The sequence below is a fragment of the Hyperolius riggenbachi genome, chromosome 8, assembly GCF_040937935.1.
Source record: "Hyperolius riggenbachi isolate aHypRig1 chromosome 8, aHypRig1.pri, whole genome shotgun sequence".
NCBI classification, from domain to species: Eukaryota; Metazoa; Chordata; class Amphibia; order Anura; family Hyperoliidae; genus Hyperolius; species Hyperolius riggenbachi.
In genome coordinates this window covers 249,968,712-249,993,288 of record NC_090653.1, presented here as the reverse complement: position 1 = coordinate 249,993,288, position 24,577 = coordinate 249,968,712, and the positions used below count along the sequence as shown (strand labels likewise).

The 24,577-nt window shown below is 40.2% G+C and overlaps 18 non-coding genes across 18 annotated transcripts; all 18 read left to right on the top strand.

The window, feature by feature from the left end:
* The first annotated feature begins 457 nt into the window (after window positions 1-457).
* TRNAR-UCU (transfer RNA arginine (anticodon UCU)) lies at window positions 458-543 on the top strand. The gene is given in 2 exon segments: window positions 458-494; window positions 508-543. It is a non-coding gene; the product is annotated as a tRNA-Arg (tRNA).
* Window positions 544-3,136: 2,593 nt separating this feature from the next.
* Window positions 3,137-3,222, top strand: TRNAR-UCU (transfer RNA arginine (anticodon UCU)). Its single transcript is given in 2 exon segments — window positions 3,137-3,173; window positions 3,187-3,222. It is a non-coding gene; the product is annotated as a tRNA-Arg (tRNA).
* An 890-nt stretch (window positions 3,223-4,112) lies between these two features.
* TRNAR-UCU (transfer RNA arginine (anticodon UCU)) lies at window positions 4,113-4,198 on the top strand. Its single transcript is given in 2 exon segments — window positions 4,113-4,149; window positions 4,163-4,198. It is a non-coding gene; the product is annotated as a tRNA-Arg (tRNA).
* Window positions 4,199-5,094: 896 nt separating this feature from the next.
* On the top strand, window positions 5,095-5,180 carry TRNAR-UCU (transfer RNA arginine (anticodon UCU)). Its single transcript is given in 2 exon segments — window positions 5,095-5,131; window positions 5,145-5,180. It is a non-coding gene; the product is annotated as a tRNA-Arg (tRNA).
* Window positions 5,181-7,534: 2,354 nt separating this feature from the next.
* On the top strand, window positions 7,535-7,620 carry TRNAR-UCU (transfer RNA arginine (anticodon UCU)). The gene is given in 2 exon segments: window positions 7,535-7,571; window positions 7,585-7,620. It is a non-coding gene; the product is annotated as a tRNA-Arg (tRNA).
* An 894-nt stretch (window positions 7,621-8,514) lies between these two features.
* Window positions 8,515-8,602, top strand: TRNAR-UCU (transfer RNA arginine (anticodon UCU)). The gene is given in 2 exon segments: window positions 8,515-8,551; window positions 8,565-8,602. It is a non-coding gene; the product is annotated as a tRNA-Arg (tRNA).
* An 888-nt stretch (window positions 8,603-9,490) lies between these two features.
* Window positions 9,491-9,576, top strand: TRNAR-UCU (transfer RNA arginine (anticodon UCU)). Its single transcript is given in 2 exon segments — window positions 9,491-9,527; window positions 9,541-9,576. It is a non-coding gene; the product is annotated as a tRNA-Arg (tRNA).
* Window positions 9,577-11,451: 1,875 nt separating this feature from the next.
* On the top strand, window positions 11,452-11,537 carry TRNAR-UCU (transfer RNA arginine (anticodon UCU)). The gene is given in 2 exon segments: window positions 11,452-11,488; window positions 11,502-11,537. It is a non-coding gene; the product is annotated as a tRNA-Arg (tRNA).
* Window positions 11,538-12,432: 895 nt separating this feature from the next.
* On the top strand, window positions 12,433-12,518 carry TRNAR-UCU (transfer RNA arginine (anticodon UCU)). The gene is given in 2 exon segments: window positions 12,433-12,469; window positions 12,483-12,518. It is a non-coding gene; the product is annotated as a tRNA-Arg (tRNA).
* An 895-nt stretch (window positions 12,519-13,413) lies between these two features.
* TRNAR-UCU (transfer RNA arginine (anticodon UCU)) lies at window positions 13,414-13,499 on the top strand. The gene is given in 2 exon segments: window positions 13,414-13,450; window positions 13,464-13,499. It is a non-coding gene; the product is annotated as a tRNA-Arg (tRNA).
* Window positions 13,500-16,357: 2,858 nt separating this feature from the next.
* On the top strand, window positions 16,358-16,443 carry TRNAR-UCU (transfer RNA arginine (anticodon UCU)). The gene is given in 2 exon segments: window positions 16,358-16,394; window positions 16,408-16,443. It is a non-coding gene; the product is annotated as a tRNA-Arg (tRNA).
* Window positions 16,444-18,320: 1,877 nt separating this feature from the next.
* On the top strand, window positions 18,321-18,406 carry TRNAR-UCU (transfer RNA arginine (anticodon UCU)). The gene is given in 2 exon segments: window positions 18,321-18,357; window positions 18,371-18,406. It is a non-coding gene; the product is annotated as a tRNA-Arg (tRNA).
* Window positions 18,407-19,300: 894 nt separating this feature from the next.
* TRNAR-UCU (transfer RNA arginine (anticodon UCU)) lies at window positions 19,301-19,386 on the top strand. Its single transcript is given in 2 exon segments — window positions 19,301-19,337; window positions 19,351-19,386. It is a non-coding gene; the product is annotated as a tRNA-Arg (tRNA).
* An 895-nt stretch (window positions 19,387-20,281) lies between these two features.
* TRNAR-UCU (transfer RNA arginine (anticodon UCU)) lies at window positions 20,282-20,369 on the top strand. The gene is given in 2 exon segments: window positions 20,282-20,318; window positions 20,332-20,369. It is a non-coding gene; the product is annotated as a tRNA-Arg (tRNA).
* Window positions 20,370-21,256: 887 nt separating this feature from the next.
* TRNAR-UCU (transfer RNA arginine (anticodon UCU)) lies at window positions 21,257-21,342 on the top strand. Its single transcript is given in 2 exon segments — window positions 21,257-21,293; window positions 21,307-21,342. It is a non-coding gene; the product is annotated as a tRNA-Arg (tRNA).
* An 896-nt stretch (window positions 21,343-22,238) lies between these two features.
* On the top strand, window positions 22,239-22,326 carry TRNAR-UCU (transfer RNA arginine (anticodon UCU)). The gene is given in 2 exon segments: window positions 22,239-22,275; window positions 22,289-22,326. It is a non-coding gene; the product is annotated as a tRNA-Arg (tRNA).
* An 893-nt stretch (window positions 22,327-23,219) lies between these two features.
* Window positions 23,220-23,305, top strand: TRNAR-UCU (transfer RNA arginine (anticodon UCU)). The gene is given in 2 exon segments: window positions 23,220-23,256; window positions 23,270-23,305. It is a non-coding gene; the product is annotated as a tRNA-Arg (tRNA).
* An 895-nt stretch (window positions 23,306-24,200) lies between these two features.
* On the top strand, window positions 24,201-24,286 carry TRNAR-UCU (transfer RNA arginine (anticodon UCU)). The gene is given in 2 exon segments: window positions 24,201-24,237; window positions 24,251-24,286. It is a non-coding gene; the product is annotated as a tRNA-Arg (tRNA).
* Window positions 24,287-24,577: the final 291 nt, after the last annotated feature.

Sequence of the window (24,577 nt, the reverse complement as noted above, 5' to 3'; positions counted from 1 at the left end):
TGCAAACAAATTCACATTTTGAAATGTGGAGCGTCTCAGTTCCTGAAGCATTCATGATGGTTTTTTTTTAATGAGTGGTACCAATTTCATTAAATGAAACAAAAGAAGTGGATTTGAGAGGTCAGATGTTGGTAAGTACAACCATCTCTGCTGCTGAGTATTGAAAGTTTAGCAGGTTACAGGTAGTAGACTCAGAAAGTTTTTAGATTTTTCTTAGAAATCTAGAAGACGGGTTGTGATGATAGCTTGTTATGTAATGAAACAGGTGTTTGATGAGAGTGAGATGGGACTGCTGAAATAATCCAGAGTAACATTTGGGAGATAGCCAGATGCTGTACTCTTTCTTCTTATATAACAAAAAGGTAGCCTGCATACATCCTGAAATGCCACGAACAAATGGGTAAAAGCAGATATTTTTCATTTGAAGGTGCCTGGCAAAAACAGTCAGTGCAAGCTTGGCTCTGTGGCGCAATGGATAGCGCATTGGACTTCTAGTGAAATGTAGGCATTCAAAGGTTGTGGGTTCGACTCCCACCAGAGTCACATTTTAAACTGGAAACCGAAGCCGTGTTACCTAAAAGATGCTGAAAGTGCACCGAAGATGGCCCTCAAAAGTCCATCCCTGGAAACTTGTCTGCTGCAACACAGACTAAGCTTTTTATGGAAAGGAGTAAACAGTTCACCTTCACCAGCACAGTTTGTAACCACCTCATCAACTAATGACACACAATTAATCAACTAAGAGAATGAAAGCGTGCCAAGTCTTGCCTTCCATAACCAACAAACTTAATTTTTGCTAATGATAAATCTAGCTTTGTTCCTAAATTTAAACAACAAGCCGCCCTTGAGATTCCATAGGGACATCATTGAAGAATATCCCATCAAGGGCTTCATTCCTAAAATGTATATCTTCTCCAGATGTAGTATGCAAAGCAAGCTGCATGAGCATTGTTGTGCAGCACAAAGGATATCACCTTGGACGTGCAAACAAATTCACATTTTGAAATGTGGAGCGTCTCAGTTCCTGAAGCATTCATGATGGGTTTTTTTTAATGAGTGGCACCAATTTCATTAAATGAAACAAAAGAAGTGGATTTGAGAGGTCAGATGTTGGTAAGTACAACCATCTCTGCTGCTGAGTATTGAAAGTTTAGCAGATGTAGTATGCAAAGCAAGCTGCATGAGCATTGTTGTGCAGCACAAAGGATATCACCTTGGACGTGCAAACAAATTCACATTTTGAAATGTGGAGCGTCTCAGTTCCTGAAGCATTCATGATGGGTTTTTTTTAATGAGTGGCACCAATTTCATTAAATGAAACAAAAGAAGTGGATTTGAGAGGTCAGATGTTGGTAAGTACAACCATCTCTGCTGCTGAGTATTGAAAGTTTAGCAGATGTAGTATGCAAAGCAAGCTGCATGAGCATTGTTGTGCAGCACAAAGGATATCACCTTGGACGTGCAAACAAATTCACATTTTGAAATGTGGAGCGTCTCAGTTCCTGAAGCATTCATGATGGGTTTTTTTTAATGAGTGGCACCAATTTCATTAAATGAAACAAAAGAAGTGGATTTGAGAGGTCAGATGTTGGTAAGTACAACCATCTCTGCTGCTGAGTATTGAAAGTTTAGCAGATGTAGTATGCAAAGCAAGCTGCATGAGCATTGTTGTGCAGCACAAAGGATATCACCTTGGACGTGCAAACAAATTCACATTTTGAAATGTGGAGCGTCTCAGTTCCTGAAGCATTCATGATGGGTTTTTTTTAATGAGTGGCACCAATTTCATTAAATGAAACAAAAGAAGTGGATTTGAGAGTTCAGATGTTGGTAAGTACAACCATCTCTGCTGCTGAGTATTGAAAGTTTAGCAGGTTACAGGTAGTAGACTCAGAAAGTTTTTGATTTTTCTTAGAAATCTAGAAGATGGGTTGTGATGATAGCTTGTTATGTAATGAAACAGGTGTTTGATGAGAGTGAGATGGGACTGCTGAAATAATCCAGAGTAACATTTGGGAGATAGCCAGATGCTGTACTCTTTCTTCTTATATAACAAAAAGGTAGCCTGCATACATCCTGAAATGCCACGAACAAATGGGTAAAAGCAGATATTTTTCATTTGAAGGTGCCTGGCAAAAACAGTCAGTGCAAGCTCGGCTCTGTGGCGCAATGGATAGCACATTGCACTTCTAGCGAAATGTAGGCATTCAAAGGTTGTGGGTTTGAGTCCCACCAGAGTCGCATTTTAAACTGGAAACCGAAGCCGTGTTACCTAAAAGATGCTGAAAGTGCACCGAAGATGGCCCTCAAAAGTCCATCCCTGGAAACTTGTCTGCTGCAACACAGACTAAGCTCTTCATGGAAAAGAGTAAACAGTTCACCTTCACCAGCACAGTTTGTAACCACCTCATCAACTAATGACACACAATTAATCAACTAAGAGAATGAAAGCGTGCCAAGTCTTGCCTTCCATAACCAACAAACTTGGTTTTTGCTAATGATAAATCTAGCTGTGTTCCTAAATTTTAACAACAAGCCGCCCTTGAGATTCCATAGGGACATCATTGAAGAATATCCCATCAAGGGCTTCATTCCTAAAATGTATATCTTCTCCAGATGTAGTATGCAAAGCAAGCTGCATGAGCATTGTTATGCAGCACAAAGGATATCACCTTGGACGTGCAAACAAATTCACATTTTGAAATGTGGAGCGTCTCAGTTCCTGAAGCATTCATGATGGGTTTTTTTTAATGAGTGGCACCAATTTCATTAAATGAAACAAAAGAAGTGGATTTGAGAGGTCAGATGTTGGTAAGTACAACCATCTCTGCTGCTGAGTATTGAAAGTTTAGCAGGTTACAGGTAGTAGACTCAGAAAGTTTTTGATTTTTCTTAGAAATCTAGAAGACGGGTTGTGATGATAGCTTGTTATGTAATGAAACAGGTGTTTGATGAGAGTGAGATGGGACTGCTGAAATAATCCAGAGTAACATTTGGGAGATAGCCAGATGCTGTACTCTTTCTTTTTATATAACAAAAAGGTAGCCTGCATACATCCTGAAATGCCACGAACAAATGGGTAAAAGCAGATATTTTTCATTTGAAGGTGCCTGGCAAAAACAGTCAGTGCAAGCTCGGCTCTGTGGTGCAATTGATAGCGCATTGGACTTCTAGTGAAATGTAGGCATTCAAAGGTTGTGGGTTCGAGTCCCACCAGAGTCACATTTTAAACTGGAAACCGAAGCCGTGTTACCTAAAAGATGCTGAAAGTGCACCAAAGATGGCCCTCAAAAGTCCATCCCTGGAAACTTGTCTGCTGCAACACAGACTAAGCCCTTCATGGAAAGGAGTAAACAGTTCACCTTCACCAGCACAGTTTGTAACCACCTCATCAACTAATGACACACAATTAATCAACTAAGAGAATGAAAGCGTGCCAAGTCTTGCCTTCCATAACCAACAAACTTGGTTTTCGCTAATGATAAATCTAGCTTTGTTCCTAAATTTAAACAACAAGCCGCCCTTGAGATTCCATAGGGACATCATTTAAGAATATACCATCAAGGGCTTCATTCCTAAAATTTATATCTTCTCCAGATGTAGTATGCAAAGCAAGCTGCATGAGCATTGTTGTGCAGCACAAAGGATATCACCTTGGACGTGCAATTCACATTTTGAAATGTGGAGCGTCTCAGTTCCTGAAGCATTCATGATGGGTTTTTTTTAATGAGTGGCACCAATTTCATTAAATGAAACAAAAGAAGTGGATTTGAGAGGTCAGATGTTGGTAAGTACAACCATCTCTGCTGCTGAGTGTTGAAAGTTTAGCAGGTTACAGGTAGTAGACTCAGAAAGTTTTTGATTTTTCTTAGAAATCTAGAAGACGGGTTGTGATGATAGCTTGTTATGTAATGAAACAGGTGTTTGATGAGAGTGAGATGGGACTGCTGAAATAATCCAGAGTAACATTTGGGAGATAGCCAGATGCTGTACTCTTTCTTCTTATATAACAAAAAGGTAGACTGCATACATCCTGAAATGCCACGAACAAATGGGTAAAAGCAGATATTTTTCATTTGAAGGTGCCTGGCAAAAAGAGGCAGTGCAAGCTTGGCTCTGTGGCGCAATGGATAGCGTGTTGGACTTCTAGTGAAATGTAGGCATTCAAAGGTTGTGGGTTCGAGTCCTACCAGAGTCACATTTTAAACTGGAAACCGAAGCCGTGTTACCCAAAAGATGCTGAAAGTGCACCGAAGATGGCCCTCAAAAGTCCATCCCTGGAAACTTGTCTGCTGCAACACAGACTAAGCTTTTCATGGAAAGGAGTAAACAGTTCACCTTCACCAGCACAGTTTGTAACCACCTCATCAACTAATGACACACAATTAATCAACTAAGAGAATGAAAGCGTGCCAAGTCTTGCCTTCCATAACCAACAAACTTGGTTTTCACTAATGTTAAATCTAGCTTTGTTCCTAAATTTAAACAACAAGCCGCCCTTGGTATTCCATAGGGACATCATTTAAGAATATCCCATCAAGGGCTTCATTCCTAAAATGTATATCTTCTCCAGATGTAGTATGCAAAGCAAGCTGCATGAGCATTGTTATGCAGCACAAAGGATATCACCTTGGACGTGCAAACAAATTCACATTTTGAAATGTGGAGCGTCTCAGTTCCTGAAGCATTCATGATGGTTTTTTTTTAATGAGTGGTACCAATTTCATTAAATGAAACAAAAGAAGTGGATTTGAGAGGTCAGATGTTGGTAAGTACAACCATCTCTGCTGCTGAGTATTGAAAGTTTAGCAGGTTACAGGTAGTAGACTCAGAAAGTTTTTAGATTTTTCTTAGAAATCTAGAAGACGGGTTGTGATGATAGCTTGTTATGTAATGAAACAGGTGTTTGATGAGAGTGAGATGGGACTGCTGAAATAATCCAGAGTAACATTTGGGAGATAGCCAGATGCTGTACTCTTTCTTCTTATATAACAAAAAGGTAGCCTGCATACATCCTGAAATGCCACGAACAAATGGGTAAAAGCAGATATTTTTCATTTGAAGGTGCCTGGCAAAAACAGTCAGTGCAAGCTTGGCTCTGTGGCGCAATGGATAGCGCATTGGACTTCTAGTGAAATGTAGGCATTCAAAGGTTGTGGGTTCGACTCCCACCAGAGTCACATTTTAAACTGGAAACCGAAGCCGTGTTACCTAAAAGATGCTGAAAGTGCACCGAAGATGGCCCTCAAAAGTCCATCCCTGGAAACTTGTCTGCTGCAACACAGACTAAGCTTTTTATGGAAAGGAGTAAACAGTTCACCTTCACCAGCACAGTTTGTAACCACCTCATCAACTAATGACACACAATTAATCAACTAAGAGAATGAAAGCGTGCCAAGTCTTGCCTTCCATAACCAACAAACTTAATTTTTGCTAATGATAAATCTAGCTTTGTTCCTAAATTTAAACAACAAGCCGCCCTTGAGATTCCATAGGGACATCATTGAAGAATATCCCATCAAGGGCTTCATTCCTAAAATGTATATCTTCTCCAGATGTAGTATGCAAAGCAAGCTGCATGAGCATTGTTGTGCAGCACAAAGGATATCACCTTGGACGTGCAAACAAATTCACATTTTGAAATGTGGAGCGTCTCAGTTCCTGAAGCATTCATGATGGGTTTTTTTTAATGAGTGGCACCAATTTCATTAAATGAAACAAAAGAAGTGGATTTGAGAGGTCAGATGTTGGTAAGTACAACCATCTCTGCTGCTGAGTATTGAAAGTTTAGCAGATGTAGTATGCAAAGCAAGCTGCATGAGCATTGTTGTGCAGCACAAAGGATATCACCTTGGACGTGCAAACAAATTCACATTTTGAAATGTGGAGCGTCTCAGTTCCTGAAGCATTCATGATGGGTTTTTTTTAATGAGTGGCACCAATTTCATTAAATGAAACAAAAGAAGTGGATTTGAGAGGTCAGATGTTGGTAAGTACAACCATCTCTGCTGCTGAGTATTGAAAGTTTAGCAGATGTAGTATGCAAAGCAAGCTGCATGAGCATTGTTGTGCAGCACAAAGGATATCACCTTGGACGTGCAAACAAATTCACATTTTGAAATGTGGAGCGTCTCAGTTCCTGAAGCATTCATGATGGGTTTTTTTTAATGAGTGGCACCAATTTCATTAAATGAAACAAAAGAAGTGGATTTGAGAGTTCAGATGTTGGTAAGTACAACCATCTCTGCTGCTGAGTATTGAAAGTTTAGCAGGTTACAGGTAGTAGACTCAGAAAGTTTTTGATTTTTCTTAGAAATCTAGAAGATGGGTTGTGATGATAGCTTGTTATGTAATGAAACAGGTGTTTGATGAGAGTGAGATGGGACTGCTGAAATAATCCAGAGTAACATTTGGGAGATAGCCAGATGCTGTACTCTTTCTTCTTATATAACAAAAAGGTAGCCTGCATACATCCTGAAATGCCACGAACAAATGGGTAAAAGCAGATATTTTTCATTTGAAGGTGCCTGGCAAAAACAGTCAGTGCAAGCTCGGCTCTGTGGCGCAATGGATAGCACATTGCACTTCTAGCGAAATGTAGGCATTCAAAGGTTGTGGGTTTGAGTCCCACCAGAGTCGCATTTTAAACTGGAAACCGAAGCCGTGTTACCTAAAAGATGCTGAAAGTGCACCGAAGATGGCCCTCAAAAGTCCATCCCTGGAAACTTGTCTGCTGCAACACAGACTAAGCTCTTCATGGAAAAGAGTAAACAGTTCACCTTCACCAGCACAGTTTGTAACCACCTCATCAACTAATGACACACAATTAATCAACTAAGAGAATGAAAGCGTGCCAAGTCTTGCCTTCCATAACCAACAAACTTGGTTTTTGCTAATGATAAATCTAGCTGTGTTCCTAAATTTTAACAACAAGCCGCCCTTGAGATTCCATAGGGACATCATTGAAGAATATCCCATCAAGGGCTTCATTCCTAAAATGTATATCTTCTCCAGATGTAGTATGCAAAGCAAGCTGCATGAGCATTGTTATGCAGCACAAAGGATATCACCTTGGACGTGCAAACAAATTCACATTTTGAAATGTGGAGCGTCTCAGTTCCTGAAGCATTCATGATGGGTTTTTTTTAATGAGTGGCACCAATTTCATTAAATGAAACAAAAGAAGTGGATTTGAGAGGTCAGATGTTGGTAAGTACAACCATCTCTGCTGCTGAGTATTGAAAGTTTAGCAGGTTACAGGTAGTAGACTCAGAAAGTTTTTGATTTTTCTTAGAAATCTAGAAGACAGGTTGTGATGATAGCTTGTTATGTAATGAAACAGGTGTTTGATGAGAGTGAGATGGGACTGCTGAAATAATCCAGAGTAACATTTGGGAGATAGCCAGATGCTGTACTCTTTCTTTTTATATAACAAAAAGGTAGCCTGCATACATCCTGAAATGCCACGAACAAATGGGTAAAAGCAGATATTTTTCATTTGAAGGTGCCTGGCAAAAACAATCAGTGCAAGCTCGGCTCTGTGGTGCAATTGTTAGCGCATTGGACTTCTAGTGAAATGTAGGCATTCAAAGGTTGTGGGTTCGAGTCCCACCAGAGTCACATTTTAAACTGGAAACCGAAGCCGTGTTACCTAAAAGATGCTGAAAGTGCACCAAAGATGGCCCTCAAAAGTCCATCCCTGGAAACTTGTCTGCTGCAACACAGACTAAGCCCTTCATGGAAAGGAGTAAACAGTTCACCTTCACCAGCACAGTTTGTAACCACCTCATCAACTAATGACACACAATTAATCAACTAAGAGAATGAAAGCGTGCCAAGTCTTGCCTTCCATAACCAACAAACTTGGTTTTCACTAATGATAAATCTAGCTTTGTTCCTAAATTTAAACAACAAGCCGCCCTTGAGATTCCATAGGGACATCATTGAAGAATATCCCATCAAGGGCTTCATTCCTAAAATGTATATCTTCTCCAGATGTAGTATGCAAAGCAAGCTGCATGAGCATTGTTGTGCAGCACAAAGGATATCACCTTGGACGTGCAAACAAATTCACATTTTGAAATGTGGAGCGTCTCAGTTCCTGAAGCATTCATGATGGGTTTTTTTAATGAGTGGCACCAATTTCATTAAATGAAACAAAAGAAGTGGATTTGAGAGGTCAGATGTTGGTAAGTACAACCATCTCTGCTGCTGAGTGTTGAAAGTTTAGCAGGTTACAGGTAGTAGACTCAGAAAGTTTTTAATATTTCTTAGAAATCTAGAAGACGGGTTGTGATGATAGCTTGTTATGTAATGAAACAGGTGTTTGATGAGAGTGAGATGGGACTGCTGAAATAATCCAGAGTAACATTTGGGAGATAGCCAGATGCTGTACTCTTTCTTCTTATATAACAAAAAGGTAGCCTGCATACATCCTGAAATGCCACGAACAAATGGGTAAAAGCAGATATTTTTCATTTGAAGGTGCCTGGCAAAAACAGTCAGTGCAAGCTTGGCTCTGTGGCGCAATGGATAGCGCATTGGACTTCTAGTGAAATGTAGGCATTCAAAGGTTGTGGGTTCGAGTCCCACCAGAGTGGCATTTTAAACTTGAAACCGAAGCCGTGTTACCTAAAAGATGCTGAAAGTGCACCGAAGATGGCCCTCAAAAGTCCATCCCTGGAAACTTGTCTGCTGCAACACAGACTAAGCTCTTCATGGAAAGGAGTAAACAGTTCACCTTCACCAGCACAGTTTGTAACCACCTCATCAACTAATGACACACAATTAATCAACTAAGAGAATGAAAGCGTGCCAAGTCTTGCCTTCCATAACCAACAAACTTGGTTTTCGCTAATGATAAATCTAGCTTTGTTCCTAAATTTAAACAACAAGCCGCCCTTGAGATTCCATAGGGACATCATTTAAGAATATACCATCAAGGGCTTCATTCCTAAAATTTATATCTTCTCCAGATGTAGTATGCAAAGCAAGCTGCATGAGCATTGTTGTGCAGCACAAAGGATATCACCTTGGACGTGCAATTCACATTTTGAAATGTGGAGCGTCTCAGTTACTGAAGCATTCATGATGGGTTTTTTTTAATGAGTGGCACCAATTTCATTAAATGAAACAAAAGAAGTGGATTTGAGAGGTCAGATGTTGGTAAGTACAACCATCTCTGCTGCTGAGTATTGAAAGTTTAGCAGGTTACAGGTAGTAGACTCAGAAAGTTTTTGATTTTTCTTAGAAATCTAGAAGACGGGTTGTGATGATAGCTTGTTATGTAATGAAACAGGTGTTTGATGAGAGTGAGATGGGACTGCTGAAATAATCCAGAGTAACATTTGGGAGATAGCCAGATGCTGTACTCTTTCTTCTTATATAACAAAAAGGTAGCCTGCATACATCCTGAAATGCCACGAACAAATGGGTAAAAGTAGATATTTTTCATTTGAAGGTGCCTGGCAAAAACAGTCAGTGCAAGCTCGGCTCTGTGGCGCAATGGATAGCGCATTGGACTTCTAGTGAAATGTAGGTATTCAAAGGTTGTGGGTTCGAGTCCCACCACAGTCGCATTTTAAACTAGAAACCGAAGCCGTGTTACCTAAAAGAAGCTGAAAGTGCACCGAAGATGGCCCTCAAAAGTCCATCCCTGGAAACTTGTCTGCTGCAACACAGACTAAGCTCTTCATGGAAAGGAGTAAACAGTTCACCTTCACCAGCACAGTTTGTAACCACCTCATCAACTAATGACACACAATTAATCAACTAAGAGAATGAAAGCGTGCCAAGTCTTGCCTTCCATAACCAACAAACTTGGTTTTCGCTAATGATAAATCTAGCTTTGTTCCTAAATTTAAACAACAAGCCGCCCTTGAGATTCCATAGGGACATCATTGAAGAATATCCCATCAAGGGTTTCATTCCTAAAATGTATATCTTCTCCAGATGTAGTATGCAAAGCAAGCTGCATGAGCATTGTTGTGCAGCACAAAGGATATCACCTTGGACGTGCAAACAAATTCACATTTTGAAATGTGGAGCGTCTCAGTTCCTGAAGCATTCATGATGGGTTTTTTTAATGAGTGGCACCAATTTCATTAAATGAAACAAAAGAAGTGGATTTGAGAGGTCAGATGTTGGTAAGTACAACCATCTCTGCTGCTGAGTGTTGAAAGTTTAGCAGGTTACAGGTAGTAGACTCAGAAAGTTTTTGATTTTTCTTAGAAATCTAGAAGACGGGTTGTGATGATAGCTTGTTATGTAATGAAACAGGTGTTTGATGAGAGTGAGATGGGACTGCTGAAATAATCCAGAGTAACATTTGGGAGATAGCCAGATGCTGTACTCTTTCTTCTTATATAACAAAAAGGTAGCCTGCATACATCCTGAAATGCAACGAACAAATGGGTAAAAGCAGATATTTTTCATTTGAAGGTGCCTGGCAAAAACAGGCAGTGCAAGCTCGGCTCTGTGGCGCAATGGATAGCGCATTGGACTTCTAGTAAAATATAGGCATTCTAAGGTTGTGGATTTGAGTCCCACCAGAGTCGCATTTTAAACTGGAAACTGAAGCCGTGTTACCTAAAAGATGCTGAAAGTGCACCAAAGATGGCCCTCAAAAGTCCATCCCTGGAAACTTGTCTGCTGCAACACAGACTAAGCTTTTCATGGAAAGGAGTAAACAGTTCACCTTCACCAGCACAGTTTGAAACCACCTCATCAACTAATGACACACAATTAATCAACTAAGAGAATGAAAGCGTGCCAAGTCTTGCCTTCCATAACCAACAAACTTGGTTTTCACTAATGATAAATCTAGCTTTGTTCCTAAATTTAAACAACAAGCCGCCCTTGAGATTCCATAGGGACATCATTTAAGAATATCCCATCAAGGGCTTCATTCCTAAAATGTATATCTTCTCCAGATGTAGTATGCAAAGCAAGCTGCATGAGCATTGTTGTGCAGCACAAAGGATATCACCTTGGACGTGCAAACAAATTCACATTTTGAAATGTGGAGCGTCTCAGTTCCTGAAGCATTCATGATGGTTTTTTTTTAATGAGTGGCACCAATTTCATTAAATGAAACAAAAGAAGTGGATTTGAGAGGTCAGATGTTGGTAAGTACAACCATCTCTGCTGCTGAGTATTGAAAGTTTAGCAGGTTACAGGTAGTAGACTCAGAAAGTTTTTGATTTTTCTTAGAAATCTAGAAGATGGGTTGTGATGATAGCTTGTTATGTAATGAAACAGGTGTTTGATGAGAGTGAGATGGGACTGCTGAAATAATCCAGAGTAACATTTGGGAGATAGCCAGATGCTGTACTCTTTCTTCTTATATAACAAAAAGGTAGCCTGCATACATCCTGAAATGCCACGAACAAATGGGTAAAAGCAGATATTTTTCATTTGAAGGTGCCTGGCAAAAACAGTCAGTGCAAGCTTGGCTCTGTGGCGCAATGGATAGCGCATTGGACTTCTAGTGAAATGTAGGCATTCAAAGGTTGTGGGTTCGAGTCCCACCAGAGTCGCATTTTAAACTGGAAACCGAAGCCGTGTTACCTAAAAGAAGCTGAAAGTGCACCGAAGATGGCCCTCAAAAGTCCATCCCTGGAAACTTGTCTGCTGCAACACAGACTAAGCTCTTCATGGAAAGGAGTAAACAGTTCACCTTCACCAGCACAGTTTGTAACCACCTCATCAACTAATGACACACAATTAATCAACTAAGAGAATGAAAGCGTGCCAAGTCTTGCCTTCCATAACCAACAAACTTGGTTTTCACTAATGATAAATCTAGCTTTGTTCCTAAATTTAAACAACAAGCCGCCCTTGAGATTCCATAGGGACATCATTTAAGAATATCCCATCAAGGGCTTCATTCCTAAAATGTATATCTTCTCCAGATGTAGTATGCAAAGCAAGCTGCACGAGCATTGTTGTGCAGCACAAAGGATATCACCTTGGACGTGCAAACAAATTCACATTTTGAAATGTGGAGCGTCTCAGTTCCTGAAGCATTCATGGTGGGGTTTTTTTAATGAGTGGCACCAATTTCATTAAATGAAACAAAAGAAGTGGATTTGAGAGGTCTGATGTTGGTAAGTACAACCATCTCTGCTGCTGAGTATTGAAAGTTTAGCAGGTTACAGGTAGTAGACTCAGAAAGTTTTTGATTTTTCTTAGAAATCTAGAAGACGGGTTGTGATGATAGCTTGTTATGTAATGAAACAGGTGTTTGATGAGAGTGAGATGGGACTGCTGAAATAATCCAGAGTAACATTTGGGAGATAGCCAGATGCTGTACTCTTTCTTCTTATATAACAAAAAGGTAGCCTGCATACATTCTGAAATGCCACGAACAAATGGGTAAAAGCAGATATTTTTCATTTGAAGGTGCCTGGCAAAAACAGTCAGTGCAAGCTCGGCTCTGTGGCGCAATGGATAGCGCATTGGACTTCTAGTGAAATGTAGGCATTCAAAGGTTGTGGGTTCAAGTCTCACCAGTGTCGCATTTTAAACTGGAAACCGAAGCCGTGTTACCTAAAAGATGCTGAAAGTGCACCGAAGATGGCCCTCAAAAGTCCATCCCTGGAAACTTGTCTGCTGCAACACAGACTAAGCTTTTCATGGAAAGGAGTAAACAGTTCACCTTCACCAGCACAGTTTGAAACCACCTCATCAACTAATGACACACAATTAATCAACTAAGAGAATGAAAGCGTGCCAAGTCTTGCCTTCCATAACCAACAAACTTGGTTTTCACTAATGATAAATCTAGCTTTGTTCCTAAATTTAAACAACAAGCCGCCCTTGAGATTCCATAGGGACATCATTTAAGAATATCCCATCAAGGGCTTCATTCCTAAAATGTATATCTTCTCCAGATGTAGTATGCAAAGCAAGCTGCACGAGCATTGTTGTGCAGCACAAAGGATATCACCTTGGACGTGCAAACAAATTCACATTTTGAAATGTGGAGCGTCTCAGTTCCTGAAGCATTCATGGTGGGGTTTTTTTAATGAGTGGCACCAATTTCATTAAATGAAACAAAAGAAGTGGATTTGAGAGGTCAGATGTTGGTAAGTACAACCATCTCTGCTGCTAAGTATTGAAAGTTTAGCAGGTTACAGGTAGTAGACTCAGAAAGTTTTTGATTTTTCTTAGAAATCTAGAAGACGGGTTGTGATGATAGCTTGTTATGTAATGAAACAGGTGTTTGATGAGAGTGAGATGGGACTGCTGAAATAATCCAGAGTAACATTTGGGAGATAGCCAGATGCTGTACTCTTTCTTCTTATATAACAAAAAGGTAGCCTGAATACATCCTGAAATGCCACGAACAAATGGGTAAAAGCAGATATTTTTCATTTGAAGGTGCCTGGCAAAAACAGTCAGTGCAAGCTTGGCTCTGTGGCGCAATGGATAGTGCATTGGACTTCTAGTGAAATGTAGGCATTCAAAGGTTGTGGGTTCGAGTCCCACCAGAGTCACATTTTAAACTGGAAACCGAAGCCGTGTTACCTAAAAGATGCTGAAAGTGCACCGAAGATGGCCCTCAAAAGTCCATCCCTGGAAACTTGTCTGCTGCAACACAGACTAAGCTTTTTATGGAAAGGAGTAAACAGTTCACCTTCACCAGCACAGTTTGTAACCACCTCATCAACTAATGACACACAATTAATCAATTAAGAGAATGAAAGCGTGCCAAGTCTTGCCTTCCATAACCAACAAACTTGGTTTTCGCTAATGATAAATCTAGCTTTGTTCCTAAATTTAAACAACAAGCCGCCCTTGAGATTCCTTAGGGACATCATTTAAGAATATCCCATCAAGGGCTTCATTCCTAAAATGTATATCTTCTCCAGATGTAGTATGCAAAGCAAGCTGCATGAACATTGTTGTGCAGCACAAAGGATATCACCTTGGACGTGCAAACAAATTCACATTTTGAAATGTGGAGCGTCTCAGTTCCTGTAAGCATTCATGATGGGTTTTTTTTAATGAGTAGCACCAATTTCATTAAATGAAACAAAAGAAGTGGATTTGAGAGGTCAGATGTTGGTAAGTACAACCATCTCTGCTGCTGAGTATTGAAAGTTTAGCAGGTTACAGGTAGTAGACTCAGAAAGTTTTAGATTTTTCTTAGAAATCTAGAAGACGGGTTGTGATGATAGCTTGTTATGTAATGAAACAGGTGTTTGATGAGAGTGAGATGGGACTGCTGAAATAATCCAGAGTAACATTTGGGAGATAGCCAGATGCTGTACTCTTTCTTCTTATATAACAAAAAGGTAGCCTGCATACATCCTGAAATGCCACGAACAAATGGGTAAAAGCAGATATTTTTCATTTGAAGGTGCCTGGCAAAAACTGTCAGTGCAAGCTCGGCTCTGTGGCGCAATGGATAGCGCATTGGACTTCTAGTAAAATATTGGCATTCTAAGGTTGTGGATTTGAGTCCCACCAGAGTCGCATTTTAAACTGGAAACTGAAGCCGTGTTACCTAAAAGATGCTGAAAGTGCACCAAAGATGGCCCTCAAAAGTCCATCCCTGGAAACTTGTCTGCTGCAACACAGACTAAGCTTTTCATGGAAAGGAGTAAACAGTTCACCTTCACCAGCACAGTTTGAAACCACCTCATCAACTAATGACACACAATTAATCAACTAAGAGAATGAAAGCGTGCCAAGTCTTGCCTTCCATAACCAACAAACTTGGTTTTCACTAATGATAAATCTAGCTTTGTTCCTAAATTTAAACAACAAGCCGCCCTTGAGATTCCATAGGGACATCATTTAAGAATATCCCATCAAGGGCTTCATTCCTAAAATGTATATCTTCTCCAGATGTAGTATGCAAAGCAAGCTGCATGAGCATTGTTGTGCAGCACAAAGGATATCACCTTGGACGTGCAAACAAATTCACATTTTGAAATGTGGAGCGTCTCAGTTCCTGAAGCATTCATGATGGGTTTTTTTTAATGAGTGGCACCAATTTCATTAAATGAAACAAAAGAAGTGGATTTGAGAGGTCTGATGTTGGTAAGTACAACCATCTCTGCTGCTGAGTATTGAAAGTTTAGCAGGTTACAGGTAGTAGACTCAGAAAGTTTTTGATTTTTCTTAGAAATCTAGAAGACGGGTTGTGATGATAGCTTGTTATGTAATGAAACAGGTGTTTGATGAGAGTGAGATGGGACTGCTGAAATAATCCAGAGTAACATTTGGGAGATAGCTAGATGCTGTACTCTTTCTTCTTATATAACAAAAAGGTAGCCTGCATACATCCTGAAATGCCACGAACAAATGGGTAAAAGCAGATATTTTTCATTTGAAGGTGCCTGGCAAAAACAGTCAGTGCAAGCTCGGCTCTGTGGCGCAATGGATAGCGCATTGGACTTCTAGTGAAATGTACGTATTCAAAAGTTGTGGGTTCGAGTCTCACCAGAGTTGCATTTTAAACTTGAAACCGAAGCCGTGTTACCTAAAAGATGCTGAAAGTGCACCGAAGATGGCCCTCAAAAGTCCATCCCTGGAAACTTGTCTGCTGCAACACAGACTAAGCTCTTCATGGAAAGGAGTAAACAGTTCACCTTCACCAGCACAGTTTGAAACCACCTCATCAACTAATGACACACAATTAATCAACTAAGAGAATGAAAGCGTGCCAAGTCTTGCCTTCCATAACCAACAAACTTGGTTTTCACTAATGATAAATCTAGCTTTGTTCCTAAATTTAAACAACAAGCCGCCCTTGAGATTCCATAGGGACATCATTTAAGAATATCCCATCAAGGGCTTCATTCCTAAAATGTATATCTTCTCCAGATGTAGTATGCAAAGCAAGCTGCATGAGCATTGTTGTGCAGCACAAAGGATATCACCTTGGACGTGCAAACAAATTCACATTTTGAAATGTGGAGCGTCTCAGTTCCTGAAGCATTCATGGTGGGGTTTTTTTAATGAGTGGCACCAATTTCATTAAATGAAACAAAAGAAGTGGATTTGAGAGGTCAGATGTTGGTAAGTACAACCATCTCTGCTGCTAAGTATTGAAAGTTTAGCAGGTTACAGGTAGTAGACTCAGAAAGTTTTTGATTTTTCTTAGAAATCTAGAAGACGGGTTGTGATGATAGCTTGTTATGTAATGAAACAGGTGTTTGATGAGAGTGAGATGGGACTGCTGAAATAATCCAGAGTAACATTTGGGAGATAGCCAGATGCTGTACTCTTTCTTCTTATATAACAAAAAGGTAGCCTGCATACATCCTGAAATGCCACGAACAAATGGGTAAAAGCAGATATTTTTCATTTGAAGGTGCCTGGCAAAAACAGTCAGTGCAAGCTCGGCTCTGTGGCGCAATGGATAGCGCATTGGACTTCTAGTGAAATGTAGGTATTCAAAGGTTGTGGGTTCGAGTCCCACCAGAGTCGCATTTTAAACTAGAAACCGAAGCCGTGTTACCTAAAAGAAGCTGAAAGTGCACCGAAGATGGCCCTCAAAAGTCCATCCCTGGAAACTTGTCTGCTGCAACACAGACTAAGCTCTTCATGGAAAGGAGTAAACAGTTCACCTTCACCAGCACAGTTTGTAACCACCTCATCAACTAATGACACACAATTAATCAATTAAGAGAATGAAAGCGTGCCAAGTCTTGCCTTCCATAACCAACAAACTTGGTTTTCGCTAATGATAAATCTAGCTTTGTTCCTAAATTTAAACAACAAGCCGCCCTTGAGATTCCTTAGGGACATCATTTAAGAATATCCCATCAAGGGCTTCATTCCTAAAATGTATATCTTCTCCAGATGTAGTATGCAAAGCAAGCTGCATGAGCATTGTTGTGCAGCACAAAGGATATCACCTTGGACGTGCAAACAAATTCACATTTTGAAATGTGGAGCGTCTCAGTTCCTGTAAGCATTCATGATGGGTTTTTTTTAATGAGTAGCACCAATTTCATTAAATGAAACAAAAGAAGTGGATTTGAGAGGTCAGATGTTGGTAAGTACAACCATCTCTGCTGCTGAGTATTGAAAGTTTAGCAGGTTACAGGTAGTAGACTCAGAAAGTTTTAGATTTTTCTTAGAAATCTAGAAGACGGGTTGTGATGATAGCTTGTTATGTAATGAAACAGGTGTTTGATGAGAGTGAGATGGGACTGCTGAAATAATCCAGAGTAACATTTGGGAGATAGCCAGATGCTGTACTCTTTCTTCTTATATAACAAAAAGGTAGCCTGCATACATCCTGAAATGCCACGAACAAATGGGTAAAAGCAGATATTTTTCATTTGAAGGTGCCTGGCAAAAACTGTCAGTGCAAGCTCGGCTCTGTGGCGCAATGGATAGCGCATTGGACTTCTAGTAAAATATAGGCATTCTAAGGTTGTGGATTTGAGTCCCACCAGAGTCGCATTTTAAACTGGAAACTGAAGCCGTGTTACCTAAAAGATGCTGAAAGTGCACCAAAGATGGCCCTCAAAAGTCCATCCCTGGAAACTTGTCTGCTGCAACACAGACTAAGCTTTTCATGGAAAGGAGTAAACAGTTCACCTTCACCAGCACAGTTTGAAACCACCTCATCAACTAATGACACACAATTAATCAACTAAGAGAATGAAAGCGTGCCAAGTCTTGCCTTCCATAACCAACAAACTTGGTTTTCACTAATGTTAAATCTAGCTTTGTTCCTAAATTTAAACAACAAGCCGCCCTTGAGATTCCATAGGGACATCATTTAAGAATATCCCATCAAGGGCTTCATTCCTAAAATGTATATCTTCTCCAGATGTAGTATGCAAAGCAAGCTGCATGAGCATTGTTATGCAGCACAAAGGATATCACCTTGGACGTGCAAACAAATTCACATTTTGAAATGTGGAGCGTCTCAGTTCCTGAAGCATTCATGATGGGTTTTTTTTAATGAGTGGCACCAATTTCATTAAATGAAACAAAAGAAGTGGATTTGAGAGGTCAGATGTTGGTAAGTACAACCATCTCTGCTGCTGAGTATTGAAAGTTTAGCAGGTTACAGGCAGTAGACTCAGAAAGTTTTTGATTTTTCTTAGAAATCTAGAAGACGGGTTGTGATGATAGCTTGTTATGTAATGAAACAGGTGTTTGATGAGAGTGAGATGGGACTGCTGAAATAATCCAGAGTACCATTTGGGAGATAGCCAGATGCTGTACTCTTTCTTCTTATATAACAAAAAGGTAGCCTGCATACATCCTGAAATGCCACGAACAAATGGGTAAAAGCAGATATTTTTCATTTGAAGGTGCCTGGCAAAAACAGTCAGTGCAAGCTTGGCTCTGTGGCGCAATGGATAGCGTATTGGACTTCTAGTGAAATGTAGGCATTCAAAGGTTGTGGGTTCGACTCCCACCAGAGTCACATTTTAAACTGGAAACCGAAGCCGTGTTACCTAAAAGATGCTGAAAGTGCACCGAAGATGGCCCTCAAAAGTCCATCCCTGGAAACTTGTCTGCTGCAACACAGACTAAGCTTTTTATGGAAAGGAGTAAACAGTTCACCTTCACCAGCACAGTTTGTAACCACCTCATCAACTAATGACACACAATTAATCAACTAAGAGAATGAAAGCGTGCCAAGTCTTGCCTTCCATAACCAACAAACTTAATTTTTGCTAATGATAAATCTAGCTTTGTTCCTAAATTTAAGCAACAAGCCGCCCTTGAGATTCCATAGGGACATCATTGAAGAATATCCCATCAAGGGCTTCATTCCTAAAATGTATATCTTCTCCAGATGTAGTATGCAAAGCAAGCTGCATGAGCATTGTTGTGCAGCACAAAGGATATCACCTTGGACGTGCAAACAAATTCACATTTTGAAATGTGGAGCGTCTCAGTTCCTGAAGCATTCATGATGGGTTTTTTTAATGAGTGGCACCAATTTCATTAAATGAAACAAAAGAAGTGGATTTGAGAGGTCAGATGTTGGTAAGTACAACCATCTCTGCTGCTAAGTATTGAAAGTTTAGCAGGTTACAGGTAGTAGACTCAGAAAGTTTTTGATTTTTCTTAGAAATCTACAAGACGGGTTGTGATGATAGCTTGTTATGTAATGAAACAGGTGTTTGATGAGAGTGAGATGGGACTGCTGAAATAATCCAGAGTAACATTTGGGAGATAGCCAGATGCTGTACTCTTTCTTCTTATATAACAAAAAGGTAGCCTGCATACATCCTGAAATGCCATGAACAAATGGGTAAAAACAGATATTTTTCATTTGAAGGTGCCTGGCAAAAACAGTCAGTGCAAGCTCGGCTCTGTGGCGCAATGGATAGCGCATTGGACTTCTAGTGAAATGTAGGTATTCAAAAGTTGTGGGTTCGAGTCCCACCAGAGTTGCATTTTAAACTTGAAACCGAAGCCGTGTTACCTAAAAGATGCTGAAAGTGCACCGAAGATGGCCCTCAAAAGTCCATCCCTGGAAACTTGTCTGCTGCAACACAGACTAAGCTCTTCATGGAAAGGAGTAAACAGTTCACCTTCACCAGCACAGTTTGTAACCACCTCATCAACTAATGACACACAATTAATCAACTAAGAGAATGAAAGCGTGCCAAGTCTTGCCTTCCATAACCAACAAACTTGGTTTTCGCTAATGATAAATCTAGCTTTGTTCCTAAATTTAAACAACAAGCCGCCCTTGAGATTCCATAGGGACATCATTTAAGAATATACCATCAAGGGCTTCATTCCTAAAATTTATATCTTCTCCAGATGTAGTATGCAAAGCAAGCTGCATGAGCATTGTTGTGCAGCACAAAGGATATCACCTTGGACGTGCAAACAAATTCACATTTTGAAATGTGGAGCGTCTCAGTTCCTGAAGCATTCATGATGGGTTTTTTTTAATGAGTGGCACCAATTTCATTAAATGAAACAAAAGAAGTGGATTTGAGAGGTCAGATGTTGGTAAGTACAACCATCTCTGCTGCTGAGTATTGAAAGTTTAGCAGGTTACAGGTAGTAGACTCAGAAAGTTTTTGATTTTTCTTAGAAATCTAGAAGATGGGTTGTGATGATAGCTTGTTATGTAATGAAACAGGTGTTTGATGAGAGTGAGATGGGACTGCTGAAATAATCCAGAGTAACATTTGGGAGATAGCCAGATGCTGTACTCTTTCTTCTTATATAACAAAAAGGTAGCCTGCATACATCCTGAAATGCCACGAACAAATGGGTAAAAGCAGATATTTTTCATTTGAAGGTGCCTGGCAAAAACAGTCAGTGCAAGCTTGGCTCTGTGGCGCAATGGATAGCGCATTGGACTTCTAGTGAAATGTAGGTATTCAAAGGTTGTGGGTTCGAGTCCCACCAGAGTGGCATTTTAAACTTGAAACCGAAGCCGTGTTACCTAAAAGATGCTGAAAGTGCACCGAAGATGGCCCTCAAAAGTCCATCCCTGGAAACTTGTCTGCTGCAACACAGACTAAGCTCTTCATGGAAAGGAGTAAACAGTTCACCTTCACCAGCACAGTTTGTAACCACCTCATCAACTAATGACACACAATTAATCAACTAAGAGAATGAAAGCGTGCCAAGTCTTGCCTTCCATAACCAACAAACTTGGTTTTCGCTAATGATAAATCTAGCTTTGTTCCTAAATTTAAACAACAAGCCGCCCTTGAGATTCCATAGGGACATCATTTAAGAATATACCATCAAGGGCTTCATTTCTAAAATTTATATCTTCTCCAGATGTAGTATGCAAAGCAAGCTGCATGAGCATTGTTGTGCAGCACAAAGGATATCACCTTGGACGTGCAATTCACATTTTGAAATGTGGAGCGTCTCAGTTCCTGAAGCATTCATGATGGGTTTTTTTAATGAGTGGCACCAATTTCATTAAATGAAACAAAAGAAGTGGATTTGAGAGGTCAGATGTTGGTAAGTACAACCATCTCTGCTGCTGAGTGTTGAAAGTTTAGCAGGTTACAGGTAGTAGACTCAGAAAGTTTTTGATTTTTCTTAGAAATCTAGAAGACGGGTTGTGATGATAGCTTGTTATGTAATGAAACAGGTGTTTGATGAGAGTGAGATGGGACTGCTGAAATAATCCAGAGTAACATTTGGGAGATAGCCAGATGCTGTACTCTTTCTTCTTATATAACAAAAAGGTAGCCTGCATACATCCTGAAATGCAACGAACAAATGGGTAAAAGCAGATATTTTTCATTTGAAGGTGCCTGGCAAAAACAGGCAGTGCAAGCTCGGCTCTGTGGCGCAATGGATAGCGCATTGGACTTCTAGTGAAATGTAGGCATTCAAAGGTTGTGGGTTCGAGTCCCACCAGAGTCGCATTTTAAACTGGAAACCGAAGCCGTGTTACCTAAAAGATGCTGAAAGTGCACCAAAGATGGCCCTCAAGAGTCCATCCCTGGAAACTTGTCTGCTGCAACACAGACTAAGCTCTTCATGGAAAGGAGTAAACAGTTCACCTTCACCAGCACAGTTTGTAACCACCTCATCAACTAATGACACACAATTAATCAATTAAGAGAATGAAAGCGTGCCAAGTCTTGCCTTCCATAACCAACAAACTTGGTTTTCGCTAATGATAAATCTAGCTTTGTTCCTAAATTTAAACAACAAGCCGCCCTTGAGATTCCTTAGGGACATCATTTAAGAATATCCCATCAAGGGCTTCATTCCTAAAATGTATATCTTCTCCAGATGTAGTATGCAAAGCAAGCTGCATGAGCATTGTTGTGCAGCACAAAGGATATCACCTTGGACGTGCAAACAAATTCACATTTTGAAATGTGGAGCGTCTCAGTTCCTGTAAGCATTCATGATGGGTTTTTTTTAATGAGTAGCACCAATTTCATTAAATGAAACAAAAGAAGTGGATTTGAGAGGTCAGATGTTGGTAAGTACAACCATCTCTGCTGCTGAGTATTGAAAGTTTAGCAGGTTACAGGTAGTAGACTCAGAAAGTTTTAGATTTTTCTTAGAAATCTAGAAGACGGGTTGTGATGATAGCTTGTTATGTAATGAAACAGGTGTTTGATGAGAGTGAGATGGGACTGCTGAAATAATCCAGAGTAACATTTGGGAGATAGCCAGATGCTGTACTCTTTCTTCTTATATAACAAAAAGGTAGCCTGCATACATCCTGAAATGCCACGAACAAATGGGTAAAAGAAGATATTTTTCATTTGAAGGTGCCTGGCAAAAACTGTCAGTGCAAGCTCGGCTCTGTGGCGCAATGGATAGCGCATTGGACTTCTAGTGAAATGTAGGCATTCAAAGGTTGTGGGTTCGAGTCCCACTAGAGTGGCATTTTAAACTTGAAACCGAAGCCGTGTTACCTAAAAGATGCTGAAAGTGCACCGAAGATGGCCCTCAAAAGTCCATCCCTGGAAACTTGTCTGCTGCAACACAGACTAAGCTCTTCATGGAAAGGAGTAAACAGTTCACCTTCACCAGCACAGTTTGTAACCACCTCATCAACTAATGACACACAATTAATCAACTAAGAGAATGAAAGCGTGCCAAGTCTTGCCTTCCATAACCAACAAACTTGGTTTTCGCTAATGATAAATCTAGCTTTGTTCCTAAATTTAAACAACAAGCCGCCCTTGAGATTCCATAGGGACATCATTTAGGAATATACCATCAAGGGCTTCATTCCTAAAATTTATATCTTCTCCAGATGTAGTATGCAAAGCAAGCTGCATGAGCATTGTTGTGCAGCACAAAGGATATCACCTTGGACGTGCAAACAAATTCACATTTTGAAATGTGGAGCGTCTCAGTTCCTGAAGCATTCATGATGGGTTTTTTTTAATGAGTGGCACCAATTTCATTAAATGAAACAAAAGAAGTGGATTTGAGAGGTCAGATGTTGGTAAGTACAACCATCTCTGCTGCTGAGTATTGAAAGTTTAGCAGGTTACAGGTAGTAGACTCAGAAAGTTTTTGATTTTTCTTAGAAATCTAGAAGATGGGTTGTGATGATAGCTTGTTATGTAATGAAACAGGTGTTTGATGAGAGTGAGATGGGACTGCTGAAATAATCCAGAGTAACATTTGGGAGATAGCCAGATGCTGTACTCTTTCTTCTTATATAACAAAAAGGTAGCCTGCATACATCCTGAAATGCCACGAACAAATGGGTAAAAGCAGATATTTTTCATTTGAAGGTGCCTGGCAAAAACAGTCAGTGCAAGCTCGGCTCTGTGGCGCAATGGATAGCGCATTGGACTTCTAGTGAAATGTAGGCATTCAAAGGTTGTGGGTTCGAGTCCCACCAGAGTCGCATTTTAAACTGGAAACCGAAGCCGTGTTACCTAAAAGAAGCTGAAAGTGCACCGAAGATGGCCCTCAAAAGTCCATCCCTGGAAACTTGTCTGCTGCAACACAGACTAAGCTCTTCATGGAAAGGAGTAAACAGTTCACCTTCACCAGCACAGTTTGTAACCACCTCATCAACTAATGACACACAATTAATCAACTAAGAGAATGAAAGCGTGCCAAGTCTTGCCTTCCATAACCAACAAACTTGGTTTTCACTAATGATAAATCTAGCTTTGTTCCTAAATTTAAACAACAAGCCGCCCTTGAGATTCCATAGGGACATCATTGAAGAATATCCCATCAAGGGCTTCATTCCTAAAATGTATATCTTCTCCAGATGTAGTATGCAAAGCAAGCTGCATGAGCATTGTTGTGCAGCACAAAGGATATCACCCTGGACGTGCAAACAAATTCACATTTTGAAATGTGGAGCGTCTCAGTTCCTGAAGCATTCATGTTGGGTTTTTTTTAATGAGTGGCACCAATTTCATTAAATGAAACAAAAGAAGTGGATTTGAGAGGTCTGATGTTGGTAAGTACAACCATCTCTGCTGCTGAGTATTGAAAGTTTAGCAGGTTACAGGTAGTAGACTCAGAAAGTTTTTGATTTTTCTTAGAAATCTAGAAGACGGGTTGTGATGATAGCTTGTTATGTAATGAAACAGGTGTTTGATGAGAGAGAGATGGGACTGCTGAAATAATCCAGAGTAACATTTGGGAGATAGCCAGATGCTGTACTCTTTCTTCTTATATAACAAAAAGGTAGCCTGCATACATCCTGAAATGCAACGAACAAATGGGTAAAAGCAGATATTTTTCATTTGAAGGTGCCTGGCAAAAACAGGCAGTGCAAGCTCGGCTCTGTGGCGCAATGGATAGCGCGTTGGACTTCTAGTGAAATGTAGGCATCCAAAGGTTGTGGGTTCAAGTCCCACCAGAGTCACATTTTAAACTGGAAACCGAAGCCGTGTTACCTAAAAGATGCTGAAAGTGCACCGAAGATGGCCCTCAAAAGTCCATCCCTGGAAACTTGTCTGCTGCAACACAGACTAAGCTTTTCATGGAAAGGAGTAAACAGTTCACCTTCACCAGCACAGTTTGTAACCACCTCATCAACTAATGACACACAATTAATCAACTAAGAGAATGAAAGCGTGCCAAGTCTTGCCTTCCATAACCAACAAACTTGGTTTTCGCTAATGATAAATCTAGCTTTGTTCCTAAATTTAAACAA